Below are 21,491 nucleotides of genomic sequence, written 5' to 3' on the forward strand. Positions count from 1 at the left end.
TCTATTTAGCAAATGCCCTTGTTATCAACAGCAGCCTTTTAAACTCACCTGAGCTAACAGGTATGTGCGCTGGTTACTCTGCTGCGCTTAAAATTTCTTTTTGGTTTGCTACAATGCCTTTTCTGAAACGTTGTCTCCTTCTGCTGGAACACTGACTTCTTTCATTTAATGCCTGCAGACTATAAAAGAGAACCCAACCCAAAAAGTTTGGTTGATTAGTCTGTGGCATTCTGTTAAACTGTTGCTTATGGCGGTCTCTGTGAGCTTCTCAGCGACATTCAGCCAGCCAGGTATCCTGCCTGCAGTAGATGGAATGTGGCAATGGAACGCTGGCTGCGCGTGTCATAATAGGCTCTGAGCCTTTATATACCTGTGCACAGCAGCAGCCACCTTCAGTCTGCTGCTGGACAGCCAGCAGCAGCAGCAGCAGGAGAGGTATGTAATCAGGAGCCCTCCTGCTAAGGGTAGACAGCTGCTCGTTCCACCCCACCCCCCGCCTTAATTGGTTCTCCTCCCTTCCAACGGTGTTGAGGCGGGTGGGAACAGCAGGGGGTGAAGGTGCTGTGTTTAAAGAGGTGGAGTTATGCAGATCTAAAACGCGTGGATTGCAGCAGCAGCAAGCCGAAAAGTGCAGGCATGTAAGGGATCTAGAGGTTGACAACATGTCTTCTTAACGGGAGTCCAGGAGCTCATCTCCACAAATGGACTTTTCAGGATCCTTGGGTGGCTCCGTAGTTTGAAACCAATTCTGGTTATCGCTTCTCGGCCTTTTGGCTAAGATCAAGTGTAGTATCTGTTCTTATCAGTTTAATATCTGATACGTCCCCTATCTGGGGACCATATATTAAATGGATTTTTAGAACAGGGAGATGGAAAAAGAGCTTGCTCTGTCCACTCCACGCATTGACCTGGTATTGCAGTATCTCCAGGACCGGTGCACCCCCTTCTTTAATGCAGTTTCTAAAATCAGAAAGAATTGAATTCAATGTTTTTGTTCATTTTGCTTGTTTGTCGGATTTTGGGATGGACTCTTTGGCTTTGCTTTTCTTCTCCTCATTGGATTTTTCATGTTCAAAGTTGCAGAAGCCAGATTACAAGCTCATTTTGGTTCATCTTCAGCAACTGTGCATTGCATTGCCATGTAATGTGATGCAATGCTATCTTTCTAGCTCTCCCTTTTTACTTCCTTTTGGATAAACAGACATATTAGGCAAGCATTTTGGAGCTTTCACCTAAATAACTACAGGTGGTGAGATAAGCTGCACAATATAATTGACCTTTCAGTATATTGTTGCACACACACCATCTATTTAGCAAATGCCCTTGTTATCAACAGCAGCCTTTTAAACTCACCTGAGCTAACAGGTATGTGCGCTGGTTACTCTGCTGCGCTTAAAATTTCTTTTTTGGTTTGCTACAATGCCTTTTCTGAAACGTTGTCTCCTTCTGCTGGAACACTGACTTCTTTCATTTAATGCCTGCAGACTATAAAAGAGAACCCAACCCAAAAAGTTTGGTTGATTAGTCTGTGGCATTCTGTTAAACTGTTGCTTATGGCGGTCTCTGTGAGCTTCTCAGCGACATTCAGCCAGCCAGGTATCCTGCCTGCAGTAGATGGAATGTGGCAATGGAACGCTGGCTGCGCGTGTCATAATAGGCTCTGAGCCTTTATATACCTGTGCACAGCAGCAGCCACCTTCAGTCTGCTGCTGGACAGCCAGCAGCAGCAGCAGCAGGAGAGGTATGTAATCAGGAGCCCTCCTGCTAAGGGTAGACAGCTGCTCGTTCCACCCCACCCCCCGCCTTAATTGGTTCTCCTCCCTTCCAACGGTGTTGAGGCGGGTGGGAACAGCAGGGGGTGAAGGTGCTGTGTTTAAAGAGGTGGAGTTATGCAGATCTAAAACGCGTGGATTGCAGCAGCAGCAAGCCGAAAAGTGCAGGCATGTAAGGGATCTAGAGGTTGACAACATGTCTTCTTAACGGGAGTCCAGGAGCTCATCTCCACAAATGGACTTTTCAGGATCCTTGGGTGGCTCCGTAGTTTGAAACCAATTCTGGTTATCGCTTCTCGGCCTTTTGGCTAAGATCAAGTGTAGTATCTGTTCTTATCAGTTTAATATCTGATACGTCCCCTATCTGGGGACCATATATTAAATGGATTTTTAGAACAGGGAGATGGAAAAAGAGCTTGCTCTGTCCACTCCACGCATTGACCTGGTATTGCAGTATCTCCAGGACCGGTGCACCCCTTCTTTAATGCAGTTTCTAAAATCAGAAAGAATTGAATTCAATGTTTTTTGTTCATTTTGCTTGTTTGTCGGATTTTGGGATGGACTCTTTGGCTTTGCTTTTCTTCTCCTCATTGGATTTTTCATGTTCAAAGTTGCAGAAGCCAGATTACAAGCTCATTTTGGTTCATCTTCAGCAACTGTGCATTGCATTGCCATGTAATGTGATGCAATGCTATCTTTCTAGCTCTCCCTTTTTACTTCCTTTTGGATAAACAGACATATTAGGCAAGCATTTTGGAGCTTTCACCTAAATAACTACAGGTGGTGAGATAAGCTGCACAATATAATTGACCTTTCAGTATATTGTTGCACACACACCATCTATTTAGCAAATGCCCTTGTTATCAACAGCAGCCTTTTAAACTCACCTGAGCTAACAGGTATGTGCGCTGGTTACTCTGCTGCGCTTAAAATTTCTTTTTTGGTTTGCTACAATGCCTTTTCTGAAACGTTGTCTCCTTCTGCTGGAACACTGACTTCTTTCATTTAATGCCTGCAGACTATAAAAGAGAACCCAACCCAAAAAGTTTGGTTGATTAGTCTGTGGCATTCTGTTAAACTGTTGCTTATGGCGGTCTCTGTGAGCTTCTCAGCGACATTCAGCCAGCCAGGTATCCTGCCTGCAGTAGATGGAATGTGGCAATGGAACGCTGGCTGCGCGTGTCATAATAGGCTCTGAGCCTTTATATACCTGTGCACAGCAGCAGCCACCTTCAGTCTGCTGCTGGACAGCCAGCAGCAGCAGCAGCAGGAGAGGTATGTAATCAGGAGCCCTCCTGCTAAGGGTAGACAGCTGCTCGTTCCACCCCACCCCCCGCCTTAATTGGTTCTCCTCCCTTCCAACGGTGTTGAGGCGGGTGGGAACAGCAGGGGGTGAAGGTGCTGTGTTTAAAGAGGTGGAGTTATGCAGATCTAAAACGCGTGGATTGCAGCAGCAGCAAGCCGAAAAGTGCAGGCATGTAAGGGATCTAGAGGTTGACAACATGTCTTCTTAACGGGAGTCCAGGAGCTCATCTCCACAAATGGACTTTTCAGGATCCTTGGGTGGCTCCGTAGTTTGAAACCAATTCTGGTTATCGCTTCTCGGCCTTTTGGCTAAGATCAAGTGTAGTATCTGTTCTTATCAGTTTAATATCTGATACGTCCCTATCTGGGGACCATATATTAAATGGATTTTTAGAACAGGGAGATGGAAAAAGAGCTTGCTCTGTCCACTCCACGCATTGACCTGGTATTGCAGTATCTCCAGGACCGGTGCACCCCTTCTTTAATGCAGTTTCTAAAATCAGAAAGAATTGAATTCAATGTTTTTTGTTCATTTTGCTTGTTTGTCGGATTTTGGGATGGACTCTTTGGCTTTGCTTTTCTTCTCCTCATTGGATTTTTCATGTTCAAAGTTGCAGAAGCCAGATTACAAGCTCATTTTGGTTCATCTTCAGCAACTGTGCATTGCATTGCCATGTAATGTGATGCAATGCTATCTTTCTAGCTCTCCCTTTTTACTTCCTTTTGGATAAACAGACATATTAGGCAAGCATTTTGGAGCTTTCACCTAAATAACTACAGGTGGTGAGATAAGCTGCACAATATAATTGACCTTTCAGTATATTGTTGCACACACACCATCTATTTAGCAAATGCCCTTGTTATCAACAGCAGCCTTTTAAACTCACCTGAGCTAACAGGTATGTGCGCTGGTTACTCTGCTGCGCTTAAAATTTCTTTTTTGGTTTGCTACAATGCCTTTTCTGAAACGTTGTCTCCTTCTGCTGGAACACTGACTTCTTTCATTTAATGCCTGCAGACTATAAAAGAGAACCCAACCCAAAAAGTTTGGTTGATTAGTCTGTGGCATTCTGTTAAACTGTTGCTTATGGCGGTCTCTGTGAGCTTCTCAGCGACATTCAGCCAGCCAGGTATCCTGCCTGCAGTAGATGGAATGTGGCAATGGAACGCTGGCTGCGCGTGTCATAATAGGCTCTGAGCCTTTATATACCTGTGCACAGCAGCAGCCACCTTCAGTCTGCTGCTGGACAGCCAGCAGCAGCAGCAGCAGGAGAGGTATGTAATCAGGAGCCCTCCTGCTAAGGGTAGACAGCTGCTCGTTCCACCCCACCCCCCGCCTTAATTGGTTCTCCTCCCTTCCAACGGTGTTGAGGCGGGTGGGAACAGCAGGGGGTGAAGGTGCTGTGTTTAAAGAGGTGGAGTTATGCAGATCTAAAACGCGTGGATTGCAGCAGCAGCAAGCCGAAAAGTGCAGGCATGTAAGGGATCTAGAGGTTGACAACATGTCTTCTTAACGGGAGTGTCCAGGAGCTCATCTCCACAAATGGACTTTTCAGGATCCTTGGGTGGCTCCGTAGTTTGAAACCAATTCTGGTTATCGCTTCTCGGCCTTTTGGCTAAGATCAAGTGTAGTATCTGTTCTTATCAGTTTAATATCTGATACGTCCCCTATCTGGGGACCATATATTAAATGGATTTTTAGAACAGGGAGATGGAAAAAGAGCTTGCTCTGTCCACTCCACGCATTGACCTGGTATTGCAGTATCTCCAGGACCGGTGCACCCCTTCTTTAATGCAGTTTCTAAAATCAGAAAGAATTGAATTCAATGTTTTTTGTTCATTTTGCTTGTTTGTCGGATTTTGGGATGGACTCTTTGGCTTTGCTTTTCTTCTCCTCATTGGATTTTTCATGTTCAAAGTTGCAGAAGCCAGATTACAAGCTCATTTTGGTTCATCTTCAGCAACTGTGCATTGCATTGCCATGTAATGTGATGCAATGCTATCTTTCTAGCTCTCCCTTTTTACTTCCTTTTGGATAAACAGACATATTAGGCAAGCATTTTGGAGCTTTCACCTAAATAACTACAGGTGGTGAGATAAGCTGCACAATATAATTGACCTTTCAGTATATTGTTGCACACACACCATCTATTTAGCAAATGCCCTTGTTATCAACAGCAGCCTTTTAAACTCACCTGAGCTAACAGGTATGTGCGCTGGTTACTCTGCTGCGCTTAAAATTTCTTTTTTGGTTTGCTACAATGCCTTTTCTGAAACGTTGTCTCCTTCTGCTGGAACACTGACTTCTTTCATTTAATGCCTGCAGACTATAAAAGAGAACCCAACCCAAAAAGTTTGGTTGATTAGTCTGTGGCATTCTGTTAAACTGTTGCTTATGGCGGTCTCTGTGAGCTTCTCAGCGACATTCAGCCAGCCAGGTATCCTGCCTGCAGTAGATGGAATGTGGCAATGGAACGCTGGCTGCGCGTGTCATAATAGGCTCTGAGCCTTTATATACCTGTGCACAGCAGCAGCCACCTTCAGTCTGCTGCTGGACAGCCAGCAGCAGCAGCAGCAGGAGAGGTATGTAATCAGGAGCCCTCCTGCTAAGGGTAGACAGCTGCTCGTTCCACCCCACCCCCCGCCTTAATTGGTTCTCCTCCCTTCCAACGGTGTTGAGGCGGGTGGGAACAGCAGGGGGTGAAGGTGCTGTGTTTAAAGAGGTGGAGTTATGCAGATCTAAAACGCGTGGATTGCAGCAGCAGCAAGCCGAAAAGTGCAGGCATGTAAGGGATCTAGAGGTTGACAACATGTCTTCTTAACGGGAGTCCAGGAGCTCATCTCCACAAATGGACTTTTCAGGATCCTTGGGTGGCTCCGTAGTTTGAAACCAATTCTGGTTATCGCTTCTCGGCCTTTTGGCTAAGATCAAGTGTAGTATCTGTTCTTATCAGTTTAATATCTGATACGTCCCCTATCTGGGGACCATATATTAAATGGATTTTTAGAACAGGGAGATGGAAAAAGAGCTTGCTCTGTCCACTCCACGCATTGACCTGGTATTGCAGTATCTCCAGGACCGGTGCACCCCTTCTTTAATGCAGTTTCTAAAATCAGAAAGAATTGAATTCAATGTTTTTTGTTCATTTTGCTTGTTTGTCGGATTTTGGGATGGACTCTTTGGCTTTGCTTTTCTTCTCCTCATTGGATTTTTCATGTTCAAAGTTGCAGAAGCCAGATTACAAGCTCATTTTGGTTCATCTTCAGCAACTGTGCATTGCATTGCCATGTAATGTGATGCAATGCTATCTTTCTAGCTCTCCCTTTTTACTTCCTTTTGGATAAACAGACATATTAGGCAAGCATTTTGGAGCTTTCACCTAAATAACTACAGGTGGTGAGATAAGCTGCACAATATAATTGACCTTTCAGTATATTGTTGCACACACACCATCTATTTAGCAAATGCCCTTGTTATCAACAGCAGCCTTTTAAACTCACCTGAGCTAACAGGTATGTGCGCTGGTTACTCTGCTGCGCTTAAAATTTCTTTTTTGGTTTGCTACAATGCCTTTTCTGAAACGTTGTCTCCTTCTGCTGGAACACTGACTTCTTTCATTTAATGCCTGCAGACTATAAAAGAGAACCCAACCCAAAAAGTTTGGTTGATTAGTCTGTGGCATTCTGTTAAACTGTTGCTTATGGCGGTCTCTGTGAGCTTCTCAGCGACATTCAGCCAGCCAGGTATCCTGCCTGCAGTAGATGGAATGTGGCAATGGAACGCTGGCTGCGCGTGTCATAATAGGCTCTGAGCCTTTATATACCTGTGCACAGCAGCAGCCACCTTCAGTCTGCTGCTGGACAGCCAGCAGCAGCAGCAGCAGGAGAGGTATGTAATCAGGAGCCCTCCTGCTAAGGGTAGACAGCTGCTCGTTCCACCCCACCCCCCGCCTTAATTGGTTCTCCTCCCTTCCAACGGTGTTGAGGCGGGTGGGAACAGCAGGGGGTGAAGGTGCTGTGTTTAAAGAGGTGGAGTTATGCAGATCTAAAACGCGTGGATTGCAGCAGCAGCAAGCCGAAAAGTGCAGGCATGTAAGGGATCTAGAGGTTGACAACATGTCTTCTTAACGGGAGTCCAGGAGCTCATCTCCACAAATGGACTTTTCAGGATCCTTGGGTGGCTCCGTAGTTTGAAACCAATTCTGGTTATCGCTTCTCGGCCTTTTGGCTAAGATCAAGTGTAGTATCTGTTCTTATCAGTTTAATATCTGATACGTCCCCTATCTGGGGACCATATATTAAATGGATTTTTAGAACAGGGAGATGGAAAAAGAGCTTGCTCTGTCCACTCCACGCATTGACCTGGTATTGCAGTATCTCCAGGACCGGTGCACCCCTTCTTTAATGCAGTTTCTAAAATCAGAAAGAATTGAATTCAATGTTTTTTGTTCATTTTGCTTGTTTGTCGGATTTTGGGATGGACTCTTTGGCTTTGCTTTTCTTCTCCTCATTGGATTTTTCATGTTCAAAGTTGCAGAAGCCAGATTACAAGCTCATTTTGGTTCATCTTCAGCAACTGTGCATTGCATTGCCATGTAATGTGATGCAATGCTATCTTTCTAGCTCTCCCTTTTTACTTCCTTTTGGATAAACAGACATATTAGGCAAGCATTTTGGAGCTTTCACCTAAATAACTACAGGTGGTGAGATAAGCTGCACAATATAATTGACCTTTCAGTATATTGTTGCACACACACCATCTATTTAGCAAATGCCCTTGTTATCAACAGCAGCCTTTTAAACTCACCTGAGCTAACAGGTATGTGCGCTGGTTACTCTGCTGCGCTTAAAATTTCTTTTTTGGTTTGCTACAATGCCTTTTCTGAAACGTTGTCTCCTTCTGCTGGAACACTGACTTCTTTCATTTAATGCCTGCAGACTATAAAAGAGAACCCAACCCAAAAAGTTTGGTTGATTAGTCTGTGGCATTCTGTTAAACTGTTGCTTATGGCGGTCTCTGTGAGCTTCTCAGCGACATTCAGCCAGCCAGGTATCCTGCCTGCAGTAGATGGAATGTGGCAATGGAACGCTGGCTGCGCGTGTCATAATAGGCTCTGAGCCTTTATATACCTGTGCACAGCAGCAGCCACCTTCAGTCTGCTGCTGGACAGCCAGCAGCAGCAGCAGCAGGAGAGGTATGTAATCAGGAGCCCTCCTGCTAAGGGTAGACAGCTGCTCGTTCCACCCCACCCCCCGCCTTAATTGGTTCTCCTCCCTTCCAACGGTGTTGAGGCGGGTGGGAACAGCAGGGGGTGAAGGTGCTGTGTTTAAAGAGGTGGAGTTATGCAGATCTAAAACGCGTGGATTGCAGCAGCAGCAAGCCGAAAAGTGCAGGCATGTAAGGGATCTAGAGGTTGACAACATGTCTTCTTAACGGGAGTCCAGGAGCTCATCTCCACAAATGGACTTTTCAGGATCCTTGGGTGGCTCCGTAGTTTGAAACCAATTCTGGTTATCGCTTCTCGGCCTTTTGGCTAAGATCAAGTGTAGTATCTGTTCTTATCAGTTTAATATCTGATACGTCCCCTATCTGGGGACCATATATTAAATGGATTTTTAGAACAGGGAGATGGAAAAAGAGCTTGCTCTGTCCACTCCACGCATTGACCTGGTATTGCAGTATCTCCAGGACCGGTGCACCCCTTCTTTAATGCAGTTTCTAAAATCAGAAAGAATTGAATTCAATGTTTTTTGTTCATTTTGCTTGTTTGTCGGATTTTGGGATGGACTCTTTGGCTTTGCTTTTCTTCTCCTCATTGGATTTTTCATGTTCAAAGTTGCAGAAGCCAGATTACAAGCTCATTTTGGTTCATCTTCAGCAACTGTGCATTGCATTGCCATGTAATGTGATGCAATGCTATCTTTCTAGCTCTCCCTTTTTACTTCCTTTTGGATAAACAGACATATTAGGCAAGCATTTTGGAGCTTTCACCTAAATAACTACAGGTGGTGAGATAAGCTGCACAATATAATTGACCTTTCAGTATATTGTTGCACACACACCATCTATTTAGCAAATGCCCTTGTTATCAACAGCAGCCTTTTAAACTCACCTGAGCTAACAGGTATGTGCGCTGGTTACTCTGCTGCGCTTAAAATTTCTTTTTTGGTTTGCTACAATGCCTTTTCTGAAACGTTGTCTCCTTCTGCTGGAACACTGACTTCTTTCATTTAATGCCTGCAGACTATAAAAGAGAACCCAACCCAAAAAGTTTGGTTGATTAGTCTGTGGCATTCTGTTAAACTGTTGCTTATGGCGGTCTCTGTGAGCTTCTCAGCGACATTCAGCCAGCCAGGTATCCTGCCTGCAGTAGATGGAATGTGGCAATGGAACGCTGGCTGCGCGTGTCATAATAGGCTCTGAGCCTTTATATACCTGTGCACAGCAGCAGCCACCTTCAGTCTGCTGCTGGACAGCCAGCAGCAGCAGCAGCAGGAGAGGTATGTAATCAGGAGCCCTCCTGCTAAGGGTAGACAGCTGCTCGTTCCACCCCACCCCCCGCCTTAATTGGTTCTCCTCCCTTCCAACGGTGTTGAGGCGGGTGGGAACAGCAGGGGGTGAAGGTGCTGTGTTTAAAGAGGTGGAGTTATGCAGATCTAAAACGCGTGGATTGCAGCAGCAGCAAGCCGAAAAGTGCAGGCATGTAAGGGATCTAGAGGTTGACAACATGTCTTCTTAACGGGAGTCCAGGAGCTCATCTCCACAAATGGACTTTTCAGGATCCTTGGGTGGCTCCGTAGTTTGAAACCAATTCTGGTTATCGCTTCTCGGCCTTTTGGCTAAGATCAAGTGTAGTATCTGTTCTTATCAGTTTAATATCTGATACGTCCCCTATCTGGGGACCATATATTAAATGGATTTTTAGAACAGGGAGATGGAAAAAGAGCTTGCTCTGTCCACTCCACGCATTGACCTGGTATTGCAGTATCTCCAGGACCGGTGCACCCCTTCTTTAATGCAGTTTCTAAAATCAGAAAGAATTGAATTCAATGTTTTTTGTTCATTTTGCTTGTTTGTCGGATTTTGGGATGGACTCTTTGGCTTTGCTTTTCTTCTCCTCATTGGATTTTTCATGTTCAAAGTTGCAGAAGCCAGATTACAAGCTCATTTTGGTTCATCTTCAGCAACTGTGCATTGCATTGCCATGTAATGTGATGCAATGCTATCTTTCTAGCTCTCCCTTTTTACTTCCTTTTGGATAAACAGACATATTAGGCAAGCATTTTGGAGCTTTCACCTAAATAACTACAGGTGGTGAGATAAGCTGCACAATATAATTGACCTTTCAGTATATTGTTGCACACACACCATCTATTTAGCAAATGCCCTTGTTATCAACAGCAGCCTTTTAAACTCACCTGAGCTAACAGGTATGTGCGCTGGTTACTCTGCTGCGCTTAAAATTTCTTTTTTGGTTTGCTACAATGCCTTTTCTGAAACGTTGTCTCCTTCTGCTGGAACACTGACTTCTTTCATTTAATGCCTGCAGACTATAAAAGAGAACCCAACCCAAAAAGTTTGGTTGATTAGTCTGTGGCATTCTGTTAAACTGTTGCTTATGGCGGTCTCTGTGAGCTTCTCAGCGACATTCAGCCAGCCAGGTATCCTGCCTGCAGTAGATGGAATGTGGCAATGGAACGCTGGCTGCGCGTGTCATAATAGGCTCTGAGCCTTTATATACCTGTGCACAGCAGCAGCCACCTTCAGTCTGCTGCTGGACAGCCAGCAGCAGCAGCAGCAGGAGAGGTATGTAATCAGGAGCCCTCCTGCTAAGGGTAGACAGCTGCTCGTTCCACCCCACCCCCCGCCTTAATTGGTTCTCCTCCCTTCCAACGGTGTTGAGGCGGGTGGGAACAGCAGGGGGTGAAGGTGCTGTGTTTAAAGAGGTGGAGTTATGCAGATCTAAAACGCGTGGATTGCAGCAGCAGCAAGCCGAAAAGTGCAGGCATGTAAGGGATCTAGAGGTTGACAACATGTCTTCTTAACGGGAGTCCAGGAGCTCATCTCCACAAATGGACTTTTCAGGATCCTTGGGTGGCTCCGTAGTTTGAAACCAATTCTGGTTATCGCTTCTCGGCCTTTTGGCTAAGATCAAGTGTAGTATCTGTTCTTATCAGTTTAATATCTGATACGTCCCCTATCTGGGGACCATATATTAAATGGATTTTTAGAACAGGGAGATGGAAAAAGAGCTTGCTCTGTCCACTCCACGCATTGACCTGGTATTGCAGTATCTCCAGGACCGGTGCACCCCTTCTTTAATGCAGTTTCTAAAATCAGAAAGAATTGAATTCAATGTTTTTTGTTCATTTTGCTTGTTTGTCGGATTTTGGGATGGACTCTTTGGCTTTGCTTTTCTTCTCCTCATTGGATTTTTCATGTTCAAAGTTGCAGAAGCCAGATTACAAGCTCATTTTGGTTCATCTTCAGCAACTGTGCATTGCATTGCCATGTAATGTGATGCAATGCTATCTTTCTAGCTCTCCCTTTTTACTTCCTTTTGGATAAACAGACATATTAGGCAAGCATTTTGGAGCTTTCACCTAAATAACTACAGGTGGTGAGATAAGCTGCACAATATAATTGACCTTTCAGTATATTGTTGCACACACACCATCTATTTAGCAAATGCCCTTGTTATCAACAGCAGCCTTTTAAACTCACCTGAGCTAACAGGTATGTGCGCTGGTTACTCTGCTGCGCTTAAAATTTCTTTTTTGGTTTGCTACAATGCCTTTTCTGAAACGTTGTCTCCTTCTGCTGGAACACTGACTTCTTTCATTTAATGCCTGCAGACTATAAAAGAGAACCCAACCCAAAAAGTTTGGTTGATTAGTCTGTGGCATTCTGTTAAACTGTTGCTTATGGCGGTCTCTGTGAGCTTCTCAGCGACATTCAGCCAGCCAGGTATCCTGCCTGCAGTAGATGGAATGTGGCAATGGAACGCTGGCTGCGCGTGTCATAATAGGCTCTGAGCCTTTATATACCTGTGCACAGCAGCAGCCACCTTCAGTCTGCTGCTGGACAGCCAGCAGCAGCAGCAGCAGGAGAGGTATGTAATCAGGAGCCCTCCTGCTAAGGGTAGACAGCTGCTCGTTCCACCCCACCCCCCGCCTTAATTGGTTCTCCTCCCTTCCAACGGTGTTGAGGCGGGTGGGAACAGCAGGGGGTGAAGGTGCTGTGTTTAAAGAGGTGGAGTTATGCAGATCTAAAACGCGTGGATTGCAGCAGCAGCAAGCCGAAAAGTGCAGGCATGTAAGGGATCTAGAGGTTGACAACATGTCTTCTTAACGGGAGTCCAGGAGCTCATCTCCACAAATGGACTTTTCAGGATCCTTGGGTGGCTCCGTAGTTTGAAACCAATTCTGGTTATCGCTTCTCGGCCTTTTGGCTAAGATCAAGTGTAGTATCTGTTCTTATCAGTTTAATATCTGATACGTCCCCTATCTGGGGACCATATATTAAATGGATTTTTAGAACAGGGAGATGGAAAAAGAGCTTGCTCTGTCCACTCCACGCATTGACCTGGTATTGCAGTATCTCCAGGACCGGTGCACCCCTTCTTTAATGCAGTTTCTAAAATCAGAAAGAATTGAATTCAATGTTTTTTGTTCATTTTGCTTGTTTGTCGGATTTTGGGATGGACTCTTTGGCTTTGCTTTTCTTCTCCTCATTGGATTTTTCATGTTCAAAGTTGCAGAAGCCAGATTACAAGCTCATTTTGGTTCATCTTCAGCAACTGTGCATTGCATTGCCATGTAATGTGATGCAATGCTATCTTTCTAGCTCTCCCTTTTTACTTCCTTTTGGATAAACAGACATATTAGGCAAGCATTTTGGAGCTTTCACCTAAATAACTACAGGTGGTGAGATAAGCTGCACAATATAATTGACCTTTCAGTATATTGTTGCACACACACCATCTATTTAGCAAATGCCCTTGTTATCAACAGCAGCCTTTTAAACTCACCTGAGCTAACAGGTATGTGCGCTGGTTACTCTGCTGCGCTTAAAATTTCTTTTTTGGTTTGCTACAATGCCTTTTCTGAAACGTTGTCTCCTTCTGCTGGAACACTGACTTCTTTCATTTAATGCCTGCAGACTATAAAAGAGAACCCAACCCAAAAAGTTTGGTTGATTAGTCTGTGGCATTCTGTTAAACTGTTGCTTATGGCGGTCTCTGTGAGCTTCTCAGCGACATTCAGCCAGCCAGGTATCCTGCCTGCAGTAGATGGAATGTGGCAATGGAACGCTGGCTGCGCGTGTCATAATAGGCTCTGAGCCTTTATATACCTGTGCACAGCAGCAGCCACCTTCAGTCTGCTGCTGGACAGCCAGCAGCAGCAGCAGCAGGAGAGGTATGTAATCAGGAGCCCTCCTGCTAAGGGTAGACAGCTGCTCGTTCCACCCCACCCCCCGCCTTAATTGGTTCTCCTCCCTTCCAACGGTGTTGAGGCGGGTGGGAACAGCAGGGGGTGAAGGTGCTGTGTTTAAAGAGGTGGAGTTATGCAGATCTAAAACGCGTGGATTGCAGCAGCAGCAAGCCGAAAAGTGCAGGCATGTAAGGGATCTAGAGGTTGACAACATGTCTTCTTAACGGGAGTCCAGGAGCTCATCTCCACAAATGGACTTTTCAGGATCCTTGGGTGGCTCCGTAGTTTGAAACCAATTCTGGTTATCGCTTCTCGGCCTTTTGGCTAAGATCAAGTGTAGTATCTGTTCTTATCAGTTTAATATCTGATACGTCCCCTATCTGGGGACCATATATTAAATGGATTTTTAGAACAGGGAGATGGAAAAAGAGCTTGCTCTGTCCACTCCACGCATTGACCTGGTATTGCAGTATCTCCAGGACCGGTGCACCCCTTCTTTAATGCAGTTTCTAAAATCAGAAAGAATTGAATTCAATGTTTTTTGTTCATTTTGCTTGTTTGTCGGATTTTGGGATGGACTCTTTGGCTTTGCTTTTCTTCTCCTCATTGGATTTTTCATGTTCAAAGTTGCAGAAGCCAGATTACAAGCTCATTTTGGTTCATCTTCAGCAACTGTGCATTGCATTGCCATGTAATGTGATGCAATGCTATCTTTCTAGCTCTCCCTTTTTACTTCCTTTTGGATAAACAGACATATTAGGCAAGCATTTTGGAGCTTTCACCTAAATAACTACAGGTGGTGAGATAAGCTGCACAATATAATTGACCTTTCAGTATATTGTTGCACACACACCATCTATTTAGCAAATGCCCTTGTTATCAACAGCAGCCTTTTAAACTCACCTGAGCTAACAGGTATGTGCGCTGGTTACTCTGCTGCGCTTAAAATTTCTTTTTTGGTTTGCTACAATGCCTTTTCTGAAACGTTGTCTCCTTCTGCTGGAACACTGACTTCTTTCATTTAATGCCTGCAGACTATAAAAGAGAACCCAACCCAAAAAGTTTGGTTGATTAGTCTGTGGCATTCTGTTAAACTGTTGCTTATGGCGGTCTCTGTGAGCTTCTCAGCGACATTCAGCCAGCCAGGTATCCTGCCTGCAGTAGATGGAATGTGGCAATGGAACGCTGGCTGCGCGTGTCATAATAGGCTCTGAGCCTTTATATACCTGTGCACAGCAGCAGCCACCTTCAGTCTGCTGCTGGACAGCCAGCAGCAGCAGCAGCAGGAGAGGTATGTAATCAGGAGCCCTCCTGCTAAGGGTAGACAGCTGCTCGTTCCACCCCACCCCCCGCCTTAATTGGTTCTCCTCCCTTCCAACGGTGTTGAGGCGGGTGGGAACAGCAGGGGGTGAAGGTGCTGTGTTTAAAGAGGTGGAGTTATGCAGATCTAAAACGCGTGGATTGCAGCAGCAGCAAGCCGAAAAGTGCAGGCATGTAAGGGATCTAGAGGTTGACAACATGTCTTCTTAACGGGAGTCCAGGAGCTCATCTCCACAAATGGACTTTTCAGGATCCTTGGGTGGCTCCGTAGTTTGAAACCAATTCTGGTTATCGCTTCTCGGCCTTTTGGCTAAGATCAAGTGTAGTATCTGTTCTTATCAGTTTAATATCTGATACGTCCCCTATCTGGGGACCATATATTAAATGGATTTTTAGAACAGGGAGATGGAAAAAGAGCTTGCTCTGTCCACTCCACGCATTGACCTGGTATTGCAGTATCTCCAGGACCGGTGCACCCCTTCTTTAATGCAGTTTCTAAAATCAGAAAGAATTGAATTCAATGTTTTTTGTTCATTTTGCTTGTTTGTCGGATTTTGGGATGGACTCTTTGGCTTTGCTTTTCTTCTCCTCATTGGATTTTTCATGTTCAAAGTTGCAGAAGCCAGATTACAAGCTCATTTTGGTTCATCTTCAGCAACTGTGCATTGCATTGCCATGTAATGTGATGCAATGCTATCTTTCTAGCTCTCCCTTTTTACTTCCTTTTGGATAAACAGACATATTAGGCAAGCATTTTGGAGCTTTCACCTAAATAACTACAGGTGGTGAGATAAGCTGCACAATATAATTGACCTTTCAGTATATTGTTGCACACACACCATCTATTTAGCAAATGCCCTTGTTATCAACAGCAGCCTTTTAAACTCACCTGAGCTAACAGGTATGTGCGCTGGTTACTCTGCTGCGCTTAAAATTTCTTTTTTGGTTTGCTACAATGCCTTTTCTGAAACGTTGTCTCCTTCTGCTGGAACACTGACTTCTTTCATTTAATGCCTGCAGACTATAAAAGAGAACCCAACCCAAAAAGTTTGGTTGATTAGTCTGTGGCATTCTGTTAAACTGTTGCTTATGGCGGTCTCTGTGAGCTTCTCAGCGACATTCAGCCAGCCAGGTATCCTGCCTGCAGTAGATGGAATGTGGCAATGGAACGCTGGCTGCGCGTGTCATAATAGGCTCTGAGCCTTTATATACCTGTGCACAGCAGCAGCCACCTTCAGTCTGCTGCTGGACAGCCAGCAGCAGCAGCAGCAGGAGAGGTATGTAATCAGGAGCCCTCCTGCTAAGGGTAGACAGCTGCTCGTTCCACCCCACCCCCCGCCTTAATTGGTTCTCCTCCCTTCCAACGGTGTTGAGGCGGGTGGGAACAGCAGGGGGTGAAGGTGCTGTGTTTAAAGAGGTGGAGTTATGCAGATCTAAAACGCGTGGATTGCAGCAGCAGCAAGCCGAAAAGTGCAGGCATGTAAGGGATCTAGAGGTTGACAACATGTCTTCTTAACGGGAGTCCAGGAGCTCATCTCCACAAATGGACTTTTCAGGATCCTTGGGTGGCTCCGTAGTTTGAAACCAATTCTGGTTATCGCTTCTCGGCCTTTTGGCTAAGATCAAGTGTAGTATCTGTTCTTATCAGTTTAATATCTGATACGTCCCCTATCTGGGGACCATATATTAAATGGATTTTTAGAACAGGGAGATGGAAAAAGAGCTTGCTCTGTCCACTCCACGCATTGACCTGGTATTGCAGTATCTCCAGGACCGGTGCACCCCTTCTTTAATGCAGTTTCTAAAATCAGAAAGAATTGAATTCAATGTTTTTTGTTCATTTTGCTTGTTTGTCGGATTTTGGGATGGACTCTTTGGCTTTGCTTTTCTTCTCCTCATTGGATTTTTCATGTTCAAAGTTGCAGAAGCCAGATTACAAGCTCATTTTGGTTCATCTTCAGCAACTGTGCATTGCATTGCCATGTAATGTGATGCAATGCTATCTTTCTAGCTCTCCCTTTTTACTTCCTTTTGGATAAACAGACATATTAGGCAAGCATTTTGGAGCTTTCACCTAAATAACTACAGGTGGTGAGATAAGCTGCACAATATAATTGACCTTTCAGTATATTGTTGCACACACACCATCTATTTAGCAAATGCCCTTGTTATCAACAGCAGCCTTTTAAACTCACCTGAGCTAACAGGTATGTGCGCTGGTTACTCTGCTGCGCTTAAAATTTCTTTTTTGGTTTGCTACAATGCCTTTTCTGAAACGTTGTCTCCTTCTGCTGGAACACTGACTTCTTTCATTTAATGCCTGCAGACTATAAAAGAGAACCCAACCCAAAAAGTTTGGTTGATTAGTCTGTGGCATTCTGTTAAACTGTTGCTTATGGCGGTCTCTGTGAGCTTCTCAGCGACATTCAGCCAGCCAGGTATCCTGCCTGCAGTAGATGGAATGTGGCAATGGAACGCTGGCTGCGCGTGTCATAATAGGCTCTGAGCCTTTATATACCTGTGCACAGCAGCAGCCACCTTCAGTCTGCTGCTGGACAGCCAGCAGCAGCAGCAGCAGGAGAGGTATGTAATCAGGAGCCCTCCTGCTAAGGGTAGACAGCTGCTCGTTCCACCCCACCCCCCGCCTTAATTGGTTCTCCTCCCTTCCAACGGTGTTGAGGCGGGTGGGAACAGCAGGGGGTGAAGGTGCTGTGTTTAAAGAGGTGGAGTTATGCAGATCTAAAACGCGTGGATTGCAGCAGCAGCAAGCCGAAAAGTGCAGGCATGTAAGGGATCTAGAGGTTGACAACATGTCTTCTTAACGGGAGTCCAGGAGCTCATCTCCACAAATGGACTTTTCAGGATCCTTGGGTGGCTCCGTAGTTTGAAACCAATTCTGGTTATCGCTTCTCGGCCTTTTGGCTAAGATCAAGTGTAGTATCTGTTCTTATCAGTTTAATATCTGATACGTCCCCTATCTGGGGACCATATATTAAATGGATTTTTAGAACAGGGAGATGGAAAAAGAGCTTGCTCTGTCCACTCCACGCATTGACCTGGTATTGCAGTATCTCCAGGACCGGTGCACCCCTTCTTTAATGCAGTTTCTAAAATCAGAAAGAATTGAATTCAATGTTTTTTGTTCATTTTGCTTGTTTGTCGGATTTTGGGATGGACTCTTTGGCTTTGCTTTTCTTCTCCTCATTGGATTTTTCATGTTCAAAGTTGCAGAAGCCAGATTACAAGCTCATTTTGGTTCATCTTCAGCAACTGTGCATTGCATTGCCATGTAATGTGATGCAATGCTATCTTTCTAGCTCTCCCTTTTTACTTCCTTTTGGATAAACAGACATATTAGGCAAGCATTTTGGAGCTTTCACCTAAATAACTACAGGTGGTGAGATAAGCTGCACAATATAATTGACCTTTCAGTATATTGTTGCACACACACCATCTATTTAGCAAATGCCCTTGTTATCAACAGCAGCCTTTTAAACTCACCTGAGCTAACAGGTATGTGCGCTGGTTACTCTGCTGCGCTTAAAATTTCTTTTTTGGTTTGCTACAATGCCTTTTCTGAAACGTTGTCTCCTTCTGCTGGAACACTGACTTCTTTCATTTAATGCCTGCAGACTATAAAAGAGAACCCAACCCAAAAAGTTTGGTTGATTAGTCTGTGGCATTCTGTTAAACTGTTGCTTATGGCGGTCTCTGTGAGCTTCTCAGCGACATTCAGCCAGCCAGGTATCCTGCCTGCAGTAGATGGAATGTGGCAATGGAACGCTGGCTGCGCGTGTCATAATAGGCTCTGAGCCTTTATATACCTGTGCACAGCAGCAGCCACCTTCAGTCTGCTGCTGGACAGCCAGCAGCAGCAGCAGCAGGAGAGGTATGTAATCAGGAGCCCTCCTGCTAAGGGTAGACAGCTGCTCGTTCCACCCCACCCCCCGCCTTAATTGGTTCTCCTCCCTTCCAACGGTGTTGAGGCGGGTGGGAACAGCAGGGGGTGAAGGTGCTGTGTTTAAAGAGGTGGAGTTATGCAGATCTAAAACGCGTGGATTGCAGCAGCAGCAAGCCGAAAAGTGCAGGCATGTAAGGGATCTAGAGGTTGACAACATGTCTTCTTAACGGGAGTCCAGGAGCTCATCTCCACAAATGGACTTTTCAGGATCCTTGGGTGGCTCCGTAGTTTGAAACCAATTCTGGTTATCGCTTCTCGGCCTTTTGGCTAAGATCAAGTGTAGTATCTGTTCTTATCAGTTTAATATCTGATACGTCCCCTATCTGGGGACCATATATTAAATGGATTTTTAGAACAGGGAGATGGAAAAAGAGCTTGCTCTGTCCACTCCACGCATTGACCTGGTATTGCAGTATCTCCAGGACCGGTGCACCCCTTCTTTAATGCAGTTTCTAAAATCAGAAAGAATTGAATTCAATGTTTTTTGTTCATTTTGCTTGTTTGTCGGATTTTGGGATGGACTCTTTGGCTTTGCTTTTCTTCTCCTCATTGGATTTTTCATGTTCAAAGTTGCAGAAGCCAGATTACAAGCTCATTTTGGTTCATCTTCAGCAACTGTGCATTGCATTGCCATGTAATGTGATGCAATGCTATCTTTCTAGCTCTCCCTTTTTACTTCCTTTTGGATAAACAGACATATTAGGCAAGCATTTTGGAGCTTTCACCTAAATAACTACAGGTGGTGAGATAAGCTGCACAATATAATTGACCTTTCAGTATATTGTTGCACACACACCATCTATTTAGCAAATGCCCTTGTTATCAACAGCAGCCTTTTAAACTCACCTGAGCTAACAGGTATGTGCGCTGGTTACTCTGCTGCGCTTAAAATTTCTTTTTTGGTTTGCTACAATGCCTTTTCTGAAACGTTGTCTCCTTCTGCTGGAACACTGACTTCTTTCATTTAATGCCTGCAGACTATAAAAGAGAACCCAACCCAAAAAGTTTGGTTGATTAGTCTGTGGCATTCTGTTAAACTGTTGCTTATGGCGGTCTCTGTGAGCTTCTCAGCGACATTCAGCCAGCCAGGTATCCTGCCTGCAGTAGATGGAATGTGGCAATGGAACGCTGGCTGCGCGTGTCATAATAGGCTCTGAGCCTTTATATACCTGTGCACAGCAGCAGCCACCTTCAGTCTGCTGCTGGACAGCCAGCAGCAGCAGCAGCAGGAGAGGTATGTAATCAGGAGCCCTCCTGCTAAGGGTAGACAGCTGCTCGTTCCACCCCACCCCCCGCCTTAATTGGTTCTCCTCCCTTCCAACGGTGTTGAGGCGGGTGGGAACAGCAGGGGGTGAAGGTGCTGTGTTTAAAGAGGTGGAGTTATGCAGATCTAAAACGCGTGGATTGCAGCAGCAGCAAGCCGAAAAGTGCAGGCATGTAAGGGATCTAGAGGTTGACAACATGTCTTCTTAACGGGAGTCCAGGAGCTCATCTCCACAAATGGACTTTTCAGGATCCTTGGGTGGCTCCGTAGTTTGAAACCAATTCTGGTTATCGCTTCTCGGCCTTTTGGCTAAGATCAAGTGTAGTATCTGTTCTTATCAGTTTAATATCTGATACGTCCCCTATCTGGGGACCATATATTAAATGGATTTTTAGAACAGGGAGATGGAAAAAGAGCTTGCTCTGTCCACTCCACGCATTGACCTGGTATTGCAGTATCTCCAGGACCGGTGCACCCCTTCTTTAATGCAGTTTCTAAAATCAGAAAGAATTGAATTCAATGTTTTTTGTTCATTTTGCTTGTTTGTCGGATTTTGGGATGGACTCTTTGGCTTTGCTTTTCTTCTCCTCATTGGATTTTTCATGTTCAAAGTTGCAGAAGCCAGATTACAAGCTCATTTTGGTTCATCTTCAGCAACTGTGCATTGCATTGCCATGTAATGTGATGCAATGCTATCTTTCTAGCTCTCCCTTTTTACTTCCTTTTGGATAAACAGACATATTAGGCAAGCATTTTGGAGCTTTCACCTAAATAACTACAGGTGGTGAGATAAGCTGCACAATATAATTGACCTTTCAGTATATTGTTGCACACACACCATCTATTTAGCAAATGCCCTTGTTATCAACAGCAGCCTTTTAAACTCACCTGAGCTAACAGGTATGTGCGCTGGTTACTCTGCTGCGCTTAAAATTTCTTTTTTGGTTTGCTACAATGCCTTTTCTGAAACGTTGTCTCCTTCTGCTGGAACACTGACTTCTTTCATTTAATGCCTGCAGACTATAAAAGAGAACCCAACCCAAAAAGTTTGGTTGATTAGTCTGTGGCATTCTGTTAAACTGTTGCTTATGGCGGTCTCTGTGAGCTTCTCAGCGACATTCAGCCAGCCAGGTATCCTGCCTGCAGTAGATGGAATGTGGCAATGGAACGCTGGCTGCGCGTGTCATAATAGGCTCTGAGCCTTTATATACCTGTGCACAGCAGCAGCCACCTTCAGTCTGCTGCTGGACAGCCAGCAGCAGCAGCAGCAGGAGAGGTATGTAATCAGGAGCCCTCCTGCTAAGGGTAGACAGCTGCTCGTTCCACCCCACCCCCCGCCTTAATTGGTTCTCCTCCCTTCCAACGGTGTTGAGGCGGGTGGGAACAGCAGGGGGTGAAGGTGCTGTGTTTAAAGAGGTGGAGTTATGCAGATCTA

General features: G+C 45.1%; 16 non-coding genes across 16 annotated transcripts; all 16 read left to right on the top strand.

The window, feature by feature from the left end:
* The first annotated feature begins 754 nt into the window (after positions 1–754).
* On the top strand, positions 755–945 carry LOC141250674 (U2 spliceosomal RNA). The gene has a single exon (XR_012312798.1). It is a non-coding gene; the product is annotated as a U2 spliceosomal RNA (small nuclear RNA).
* A 1,115-nt stretch (positions 946–2,060) lies between these two features.
* Positions 2,061–2,251, top strand: LOC141250641 (U2 spliceosomal RNA). The gene has a single exon (XR_012312767.1). It is a non-coding gene; the product is annotated as a U2 spliceosomal RNA (small nuclear RNA).
* A 1,115-nt stretch (positions 2,252–3,366) lies between these two features.
* Positions 3,367–3,556, top strand: LOC141250675 (U2 spliceosomal RNA). Its single transcript, XR_012312799.1, has one exon. It is a non-coding gene; the product is annotated as a U2 spliceosomal RNA (small nuclear RNA).
* Positions 3,557–4,673: 1,117 nt separating this feature from the next.
* LOC141250653 (U2 spliceosomal RNA) lies at positions 4,674–4,864 on the top strand. The gene has a single exon (XR_012312778.1). It is a non-coding gene; the product is annotated as a U2 spliceosomal RNA (small nuclear RNA).
* Positions 4,865–5,979: 1,115 nt separating this feature from the next.
* Positions 5,980–6,170, top strand: LOC141250665 (U2 spliceosomal RNA). The gene has a single exon (XR_012312789.1). It is a non-coding gene; the product is annotated as a U2 spliceosomal RNA (small nuclear RNA).
* Positions 6,171–7,285: 1,115 nt separating this feature from the next.
* On the top strand, positions 7,286–7,476 carry LOC141250676 (U2 spliceosomal RNA). Its single transcript, XR_012312800.1, has one exon. It is a non-coding gene; the product is annotated as a U2 spliceosomal RNA (small nuclear RNA).
* A 1,115-nt stretch (positions 7,477–8,591) lies between these two features.
* Positions 8,592–8,782, top strand: LOC141250678 (U2 spliceosomal RNA). Its single transcript, XR_012312802.1, has one exon. It is a non-coding gene; the product is annotated as a U2 spliceosomal RNA (small nuclear RNA).
* A 1,115-nt stretch (positions 8,783–9,897) lies between these two features.
* LOC141250642 (U2 spliceosomal RNA) lies at positions 9,898–10,088 on the top strand. The gene has a single exon (XR_012312768.1). It is a non-coding gene; the product is annotated as a U2 spliceosomal RNA (small nuclear RNA).
* A 1,115-nt stretch (positions 10,089–11,203) lies between these two features.
* On the top strand, positions 11,204–11,394 carry LOC141250643 (U2 spliceosomal RNA). Its single transcript, XR_012312769.1, has one exon. It is a non-coding gene; the product is annotated as a U2 spliceosomal RNA (small nuclear RNA).
* Positions 11,395–12,509: 1,115 nt separating this feature from the next.
* Positions 12,510–12,700, top strand: LOC141250644 (U2 spliceosomal RNA). The gene has a single exon (XR_012312770.1). It is a non-coding gene; the product is annotated as a U2 spliceosomal RNA (small nuclear RNA).
* A 1,115-nt stretch (positions 12,701–13,815) lies between these two features.
* Positions 13,816–14,006, top strand: LOC141250645 (U2 spliceosomal RNA). Its single transcript, XR_012312771.1, has one exon. It is a non-coding gene; the product is annotated as a U2 spliceosomal RNA (small nuclear RNA).
* Positions 14,007–15,121: 1,115 nt separating this feature from the next.
* On the top strand, positions 15,122–15,312 carry LOC141250646 (U2 spliceosomal RNA). The gene has a single exon (XR_012312772.1). It is a non-coding gene; the product is annotated as a U2 spliceosomal RNA (small nuclear RNA).
* A 1,115-nt stretch (positions 15,313–16,427) lies between these two features.
* Positions 16,428–16,618, top strand: LOC141250648 (U2 spliceosomal RNA). The gene has a single exon (XR_012312773.1). It is a non-coding gene; the product is annotated as a U2 spliceosomal RNA (small nuclear RNA).
* A 1,115-nt stretch (positions 16,619–17,733) lies between these two features.
* Positions 17,734–17,924, top strand: LOC141250649 (U2 spliceosomal RNA). Its single transcript, XR_012312774.1, has one exon. It is a non-coding gene; the product is annotated as a U2 spliceosomal RNA (small nuclear RNA).
* Positions 17,925–19,039: 1,115 nt separating this feature from the next.
* Positions 19,040–19,230, top strand: LOC141250650 (U2 spliceosomal RNA). The gene has a single exon (XR_012312775.1). It is a non-coding gene; the product is annotated as a U2 spliceosomal RNA (small nuclear RNA).
* A 1,115-nt stretch (positions 19,231–20,345) lies between these two features.
* On the top strand, positions 20,346–20,536 carry LOC141250651 (U2 spliceosomal RNA). The gene has a single exon (XR_012312776.1). It is a non-coding gene; the product is annotated as a U2 spliceosomal RNA (small nuclear RNA).
* The last annotated feature ends 955 nt before the right edge of the window (positions 20,537–21,491 follow it).

Source organism: Phyllobates terribilis, unplaced genomic scaffold (assembly GCF_046119375.1).
Source record: "Phyllobates terribilis strain yellow unplaced genomic scaffold, ASM4611937v1 Scaffold_6039__1_contigs__length_47248, whole genome shotgun sequence".
Classification (NCBI taxonomy): domain Eukaryota; kingdom Metazoa; phylum Chordata; class Amphibia; order Anura; family Dendrobatidae; genus Phyllobates; species Phyllobates terribilis.